The sequence below is a fragment of the Nicotiana tomentosiformis genome, chromosome 9, assembly GCF_000390325.3.
Source record: "Nicotiana tomentosiformis chromosome 9, ASM39032v3, whole genome shotgun sequence".
Classification (NCBI taxonomy): domain Eukaryota; kingdom Viridiplantae; phylum Streptophyta; class Magnoliopsida; order Solanales; family Solanaceae; genus Nicotiana; species Nicotiana tomentosiformis.
In genome coordinates, this window is record NC_090820.1 from 4,047,260 (window position 1) to 4,056,745 (window position 9,486).

Below are 9,486 nucleotides of genomic sequence, written 5' to 3' on the forward strand. Positions count from 1 at the left end.
CGCCGCAACAGACTTGATTAAAAATGAATATATTATGAGAGCGAGTTGCACGCTGCAACAGAACTGAATCGATGGAAAGGATAATTGGTTATGACTGCTGAGTTTGCTTCAATTATTATAATTGAGTTACCTGATTTATTTCTATTATTGTTGTTGTTACTAATATTGCGTACAGGTAATGTAAGTGAACCGCCTTAGCCTCGTCACTACTTCGTCGAGGTTAGACGCAGCACTTATCAGTACATGGGGTCGGTTGTACTGATACTACACTCTGCACTTCTTATGCAGATTTCGGAGTTGGTCCCAGCGGTGTACCATAGATTTGCTCGAATTTAACCTACCAGATGAGACTTGAGGTATAACTGCATGGCTTTCACAGTTCTGAAGTCCCCGCCTATTTTACTTTAGATGTGTGATTATGTCCAGGCAACTTTATTTTATTCAGACATTTATTTGTATTTATTCTAGAAGCTCGTGCACTTGTGACACCAATTCTAGGATGGTATTTAGACACCGTTGTTTGATGGATTATTTCACTATATTTCAAATTTTACTTCCGCATTTGTTTCCTTGTTATTAATAAATTTAAAATTATTTTAAAAATGGATAATATTATTCAAACGTTGGCTTGCCTAGCAAGTAAAATTTTAGGCGCCATCACGGTCCGAAGGTGGAATTTCGGATCGTGACAACCATAACAGGTTGAATAATAGTTACCATATATCTTTGCCAATCCCGATGATTCTAGCAAAATTTCACAGTAAATGGTGGCCATGTAACATGACTCTCTTGGCCTCAGTATTGTTGCTTCAATTCATTGCTGCATCGAACGTTTATGTAGAGCATCGCGTTAGTTAGTGGTGGAAGCAATATTTTTACCAAGGAGATTCAAAAAATTTAAAAAGAGTAAATACCTAAAAATGTTAAGGAGATTCAATACCTTATAATATATATTGATTTTTTTAATCTTATACGGTGTAATTTTCGGTGAAGAGGGTTCCGTTGAACCTCATTCCCGCTACCTAGTTCCGCCCATGTATTAGGGAATTTAAAATACACTAACAATTCCTTGTAAATTGGTTGCACTTTTTCCCAATGCTGGAGCTACATAGGTCAAGGGAGGCCAGTTAAACACCTTTCGCTTGAGAGCTTTCTCTCATCTTTTCTTTTTGCCGAAGAATGGAGAGTCTATTATTTTAAAAGCATAGGAACAATTTAGTTATTACATAGCATAGGGATAGACCGCATTGCGGTTTACCCTAATTTGTCTTTAATAAAAAATGGTAAAATAAAAGCAGGAGGTGTTTCCAAGTACATAATGTTATCTTCTTCCGTTGATATATGTTGTCTGATGCTTCCATACTTGGCCAAGGTGTCTGCTACAGTGTTGCCTTCTCGATACACATGCGTCATTTCTGCCACTCCAATAGCATCAAGAAGAAAACTGCAGTCATGAAGAAGATGTGGGTAGCGAAGTTGTTCGCCTTTAAATAAGTTTCATAATACCTGTGAATTTGTTTTCACTACAGTGGGAAAGAGATTTTTTGTGAAGGATAGATCTAGTCCAATCATTAGTGCTAGCAGTTCAGCGTGGAGAGCGTCTGTTGTAGCTTCCTTGTGCGCGAATCCCACTATCCAATTGTCATATATTATGGTCTTTGATGATTACACCAGTGCCACTATTTTGATTATTTTGATCATAAGCTCTATCAATGTTTAGCTTGTAATAGTTAGTAGGTGGGTGCCATCTTATTGGTATGTTAAGCTTAGGTTTTGGGTTCGCAGTGATTTGTGCGATTGAGATGAACTCAGCAACTTGGGTCTTAATTTTGTTTTGGAAAGTGATTGAGGTTGTGTGGTTAAATAGGTTAGAGTTTCTATTAAGCCAAGTATTCTACAGTATGAAAGGTATTAAGGTGGAGTTGTGCGTTTGTGGTTTTTGGAGATTGAACAAAGTTTATATGTGGTATGAATTATTTCACGAGAAGATGATGTGGTATATGTCTTCTACTTCTGTTGGACAGAATTGGCAAAGGTCACTTTGGAGTATATGTTTTTTGAATAGGAATGTTTTGGTAGGTAACTTGTGGTGCACAAGTAACCCCATGAAGTATTTCAGCTTGCTCAAACACTTTAGTTGCTAGATCCAAGTGTTAATGGCGGTGTTTGGTTGCATTATTAGGTTATTGATTTGTAGTTGTAGTAGGTAGGCTGACTTTGTGGTAAAGTTTTCAAGGGGTGAACCGAGGGATTGATCGGGTTTTTGTGAGAAAGGGATGTAGATCTTGTTGATTTTGTGTACGGTATTAGGGTGTAGTGGTAGAGATAATGTATCACAATTCCATGAATGATTTATAAGGATTGAAGACACTGTTTGTTGTTCCTTCATGTATTGTAGAGGCCCTGGAATTGAATATCTTAAACAGGTATTATTAGGGATCCAGTTGTCATGCCAGAGGTTTATTTTTTCCCAATCTCCTATGTTCCAGGAAAGCCCTGCACGGAATAGAGAATTTTCTTTGACATGCTTTTCCAAATATATGAAAGAGCAGGTTTTGCGTCGAGTGTGTCTACTCGTCTATGTTGGACGTATTTTGCTTGCAGAAGTTTTACCCAGAGTGATTGATTGTTCTTATGGAATCGCCAAAGTAGTCCTGCTAGCGTTGCATAATTCTTTTCACTGGTTTTATAAAGCCCTAGTCCTCCGAGCTCTTTCGGAGTGGTTATAGTCTCCCAATTAACAAGGTGGACTTTCCTTTTTTCTGTAGTTGAACCCCCCCTGAAGTTTCATTGGATACGATCTATGTGGTTCCTAGTAGAGATTGGCAGTAGGTTATTTTGTATGGAATAGTTTGGAATGGTGGCTAGTATAGAGTGTATGAGGGTGGTTCTACCTGCCATGTTGAGAGTTTTTGCTTTCCATCCTGTGAGCTTGTTATTCATTTTATTAATTATGAATTGATAGTCTTTGCCTTTGGGGGAATTGTTAGTTAGGTGGAATCACATGTATTTACTAAAGTTGGTAGCCTTGCGGATGTTTAGGGCACTGGTAAGGCACTCTTGAGTGGCGAGCGGCACATTTTTGGAGAAAAAAAGTTTTGATTTAGAGAAATTAATTTTTTGCCTTGATCGGAAAAAGCAGGTGACTGTGCTTTCTCTCATCTTTTCATTGTCATTTCTCCTCCTTGTTTCTTTTAACCCTACTAGGAGAGAAATCTGTGACTGTAAAAGGGTATTGCATAAGTTACTGATTAACAATATTCATTATAAAAAGGGGTTAAATTTGCGGAATAGTAGATCTATGAGACTAATATATGATTACGGAATAGTATTCGGATTAAACTTTATACTGTTCAAGGCAAAATTAATAATTAGCTTGTAAAGGAGTGCTGGATTCATGTTAGAGGTATCCGATATGTAATCTTTGCTGTAAAGCAGGTGGCTGCTATATATAGTGAAGTGCTGTTAAAGAAAACATATATTATAGCATAACATAAAAAATCGATTCCAAGAAAAAATTGATTTTTATAATGAAAGACTGTTATATACGAATGTTGTTTTAGAAAGGTCTGACTGTGGTAGAACATATGCAACGCAAATTAGATTTAATCGGATTTGATATCAAGTGGCTAAAGAAAAATACAGTACAATACCATACAGTTGAAAGACTACAAGACAAGAGGTACATTTTGACCCAAAGACCTGTTCCAAGTTTCAACAATAAGAATTACTAAGAAAACATAGTGAATAGAATTATATTAGGCTATTCATAACTTTCCCTTTACTCTCAAAATTAAACTCACACCAGCACAAGTACATAGTCTCAAGGCCTAACTTTAGTCATGACATTTAGGACATTTGCTGCAAATCTGGTATTTACATGAGCAAATTTTACAAGCTTTGCCGGCGACTTTGCCTCCTGGTTTTGCACCTTTTCGTATCCAACCCGGTATCTTACGGATGATTCCGGCACCCGTCTTCTGATTAGTAATGTTGTTTGAATTCATTGCTGCATCAAATTAGGTTATGTAGAGTAATGTATTAGTTATAGGTTAACCAATAAAGGAGTAAATTAATTTGTAACCATATTAATTCTCAGTGCTGCATACATAAATAAATTAGGATGAATTTAGGTTCCTCCTCTAATAGCTTAAGTTTTAAATAAAATGATCACACAATTGACAGGATATTGCGTTGCTTCAGCTTACCGAGGACATGACCCTTGATAGAAGGACGTGGAGTTCGAGAATTAGGATAGAAAGTTAGTAGGTAGTCGTGCATCTGTCTTGTCCCACTAACCTTCTATCCTAAATAGTAAGGACATGACCCTTGATAGGAGGGCGTGAAGGTCGAGAATTAGGATAGAAGGTTAGTAGGTAGCCGTGCATCTCCCTTGTCCTTACTAGTAATATAAGTGTTAGTCTTGTATTTACTTATTTTCAGATTTTTCTCACTACATACTGATTCTTTTGCTTCGATTATTTTATTATCTTGCTGATATTACTGCTTATTTAATTTCTACTGCCTTTTCATCCTTTCTTGAGTCGAGGGTTTATCGGAAACAGTCTATCTAGCTTCTCAAGACAAGGGTAAGATTTGCATAAACATTATTCTTTCGATACCCCACTTGTGAAATTATTCTAAGTTTGTTGTTATTGTTATTGATCACACAATTGGCCAAAACAAGGTTTCGAATATTCAAATCTTAACGCCATCCAAAAGTAAAGATATTTTCACGTGTTTGGCCAAGAAGAAAGAATCATGGCCGCATGTAAGAATGCATGTTGCAGACATAAAAATAATTAAATTGAATGTCCTTACTCTAGCAATAGAATTTAAACGAGGTAATCACCAAATTCAATAAAGATAAAAAGAAGAAATTTCTGCGGTGTTGTGATATCCTAAGATTACTAAATATTTTAGATGTAGAATGTCTCAGAAAGTTTCAAAATGTCCATTAAACTTTCAGTAATTAAAATGTTAAATAATACTTATGTAAACATATACTCCCTTCGTTTCTATCATGTGTTTTATTTTCCTTTTAAATCCGCTTCAACAAAGAATGCCACCAACATTTAATAACTTTTTAATTCCGAAATTCCGATTTTTTTCATTAATAAGACTTCTGTATAAGATATTATGACATATTTAAGATCATAAAATTGAAAGCAAAATGTTATATGAATATTTAAACATTTATAGCATTCGTTTGCAGACTCAAAATGTCAAAAATGAAAATAACTACTGGAGTAGTAATAGATTGAAGAAGTAAATAAACCTTGGGTAATTGGAGCAGCAGCCTTAGACATCTCCCTTGCATCAGCTTGTGAGGATATTACAATTAGCAAAATAGCCAAAGAAAGGCAAAGAAAAAGGTTAGTTTTGGAAAACATTTTGATGAGCTATTTGGAGTTTCAGTTTTTTACTGTAAAAAGGAAAACAATGTTTCTCCCCTATTTATAGAACTTAATAATGTCTCGTGCAACTGTCAGAACAACTTGTTCTAAACAAGGGAGAAAAATGACAAAAAAAACACTTCACAAAGACCTACTGTGAAGTCACGCCAGCCAAGGTTGATTGATTTGTTGGGTGAGTGATTTCGATGTGAGAGATGTGAGATCGATTTTCCTCATCAGCAGTCTTTTCAGTCAGAGCCCGGACGTATGTAATGCGGTTTATATCTCATGTATAATTTGCGAGCAATTGCACAATGAGCTAGTTATCCCGTGCGCACCCGAAAGGTATCGGCTGCGAGTTTACTACTGCTGCGGGTTTCCTAGGAATTTTCTAGAAAAAACAAAAACAAGGTCGTCACATGGCCACTTGACAATTAGATCAACTTGGGGAGAATTGCTTTAACGGGAAACAATGGGCCAAATGTAGATAATTGGTGGCCGAGTGACACCAACTCTTGCCCAAGACCATATAACAACCCATCCCTCAACAAATGTGGGACACCTTAACGTCGGAGACGGAATTATGATTTGAAATTATAGATTCTCAATTTATCACGAACTCATAGTTTATCTTAGTTATTAGATTCATAATTTAATATTTATACATATTTTATGTATTTACTAATACAAACACAAGGTTTAATCCTAGTTCGTTCGAACCCGCGATTAATGCTCTTTCTCAGCTCCTGCTTAACACCCCCGCACGCTCAAACGAAGAAATAAATTTTAAACTTAATTCAACTCTAGAAAGTAGCTAGTCTTGAAATATGAATTATCTCGAGAGTCTATGACCATATATGGAGACAAACAACTATAATAACCATAATTCGGCTAATATGAGAATAATGCTATTGCTAACTTCTATCGATGAAAGGATAAGATGGATAGTGAAAGAAACTTTATTTATTTATATATTTATGTGTCTCGACTCAAGTATAATATTTTAAACTTTATTTATTTATTTATTTATTGCATATCATTACTTCCTCAGTTCCAGTTTACGTGAACCTATTTTCTTTTTGGTCTGTTCCAAAAAGAATGATATTTTTCTAAATTTGTAAACAATTTTACTTAAACTTACAATTTCAGCATTAATGAGAACCTTTTATAACCACACAAATACTCTGGGCCCTTTTTGAATTGTTTAGGATCACAAATTAAAAAAGTTTTCATTTTTTCTTAAAACAAATTTACGTGAACGGCTTTTGACATTTCAACTAATAGGCTTGCACTTATTGGACACTTTAATATTACTTAATTTGTGCTTATTAAACAAATAAAAGTCAATACAGTACTACAAGATTAATAGACTACAAGACAAGATATGTCGACCTAGACTTTATTGCAAGTTGCAACAGCAAGGACAAAACAAAACAAAACACAAACTAAAAATGTAACAAGTGGAAAATGAATAGAGGCTAGTATTTTTTATTTAAAAAGGTTTTTCGCTCGATATTTAGTGTCCCTGTTGAAATTTGACTAAATTCGAAAATGGACTGTCATATACTCCTCGACTTTAATTTACTTAAATGTATTTTCTTTTTAATCGGTATAAAAAAGAATGATATGTTTCCATATTGGAAAAATAATTTACCTTTATATATAATAATTTATAGTGAGATAAAATATATGTGCCTCATTTTACACCACAAATTCAATTTTATTTTTCTTAAACATCATGTGCAGTCAAATAAGTTCACATAAATTGAAATGGAAGGAGTATAATCTAAAGGCCCAGCGTTAGACACAACAATACCCATAAAGGCGAAAATTACAGGTACAGTAGTTAGCACAATATTGGGATATTATCACTTTTAACTATTTACATTTGGTAGCCGAAAAATATATTAAATTTGTATAATTTTTGTATGTAATATATATAATGTATATATATACAAAACATATATAGATTTTCTGTCACGACCCGGGATTCCCATCTTCGGGACTATGGTGGTGCTTAATATTTCACTCACTAGGCAAGCCAACGTTAGAGTAAATTGTATGCCATTTTAAATAATTCAAGTAATTAAAACTTATTTAAACTCAAATAAAACTAGAATGATCTGTGAAAAGGTAAAATAACCAAAAGTATCTAAGTACAATTCTAGAAGTGGAGTCACAAGTGTACGGGCTACTAAAGGTTCTACAAACAGAGTCTGACATAAATACAACTGTTTCGAATGAAATAAACAGTAAAGGAGGAAAGAGGAAGGGGCTTTAAGGTATGCGGACGCCATCAAATTACCTCGAGTCTCCAAATGTGATAATTCGATTTGCTCCCTGATTTAAGGTATGGTTTCATTGGTTTTTGGTTTTTTCTTTTTAAACTGTCTATTTGCTCCCTGATTTCCATAATAATTTGCTATTTGTCATTGTTTACTTCATAGTTAAACCATAATTATTATATGCTTGTTGTCTTATAATTTTATATTAATTGTTACATTTATTGGAAAAATTTCTTCTATAATAATTGGTAAATGAATATGTTGGAGGAGTGGGTTGCACGCCGCAACAAGATTGATTATAATAAATATATTGGAGGATCGGGTTGCACGCCACAAATGACTTATTAAAGTCTATATTGTAGGATCGGGTTGCACGCTGTAACAGACTTATTAAAAGTCTATATTAGAGGATCGGGTTGCACGCCGCAACAGACTTATTAAAAGTCTATATTGGAGGATCGGGTTGCACGCCGCAACAGACTTATTAAAAGCCTATATTGAAGGATCGGGTTGCACGTCGCAACATACTTATTAAAAGTCTATATTGGAGGATCGGGTTGCACGCCGCAACAGACTTGATTAAAAATGAATATATTGTGAGAGCGGGTTGCACGCTGCAACAGAACTGAATCGATAGAAAGGATAATTGGTTATGACTGCTGAGTTGGCTTCAATTATTATAAATGAGTTACCTGATTTATTTCTATTATTGTTGCTGTTACTAATATTGCGTACAGGTAATGTAAGTGAACCGCCTTAGCCTCGTCACTATTTCATAGAGGTTAGGCTCAGCACTTACCAGTACATAGGGTCGGTTGAACTGATACTACATTCTGCACTTCTTGTACAGATTTCGGAGTTGGTCCCAGCGGTGTACCATAGATTTGCTCGGATTTCAGCTACTAGAGGAGACTTGAGGAATAACTGCATGGCGTCCACAGTTCTGAAGTCCCAGCCTATTTTACTTTAGATGTGTGATTATGTCCAGGCAGCTTTATTTTATTCAGACATTTATTTGTATTTATTCTAGAAGCTTGTGCACTTGTGACACCAATTCTGGGATGGTATTTAGATGCCATTGTTTGATGGATTATTTCACTATATTTTAAACTTTGCTTCCGTATTTTTTCCTTGTTATTAATAAATTTAAAATTATTTTAAAAATGGATAATATTATTCTAACGTTGGCTTGCCTAGCAAGTAAAATTTTAGGCACTATCATGATCCGAAGATGGAATTTCGGATCGTGACAACCATAACATGTTGAACAATAGTTACCATATTCCGCAGTAAATGGTGGCCATGTAACATGACTCCCTTGGCCTCAGTATTGTTGCTTCAATTCATTGTTGCATCAAACGTTTATGTAGAGCTTCGTGTTAGTTAGTGGTGGAAGCAAGATTTTTACCAAGAGGATTCAAAAAATTTAAAAAGAGTAAATACCTAAAAATGTTAAGGAGATTCAATACCTTATAATATATATTGAATTTTTTTAATCTTATACGGTGTAATTTTCAGCAAAGGGGGTTCCATTGAACCTCATTCCCGCTACCTAGTTCCACCCATGTATTAGGGAATTTAAAATACAGTAACAATTCCTTGTAAATTGGTTGCACTTTTTCCCAATGCTAGAGCTACATAGGTCAAGGGAGGCCAGTTAAACACCTTTCGCTTGAGAATTGTACTGTGTATATAGGTCAAATATTACTTTGTATACATTATATTGAATGTGGAACACTTCTTATCATTCTTGACGAAATTTTTAGCTTTGCCATTGCTTTCTCTCATTTTTTGGTTTTTGCCGA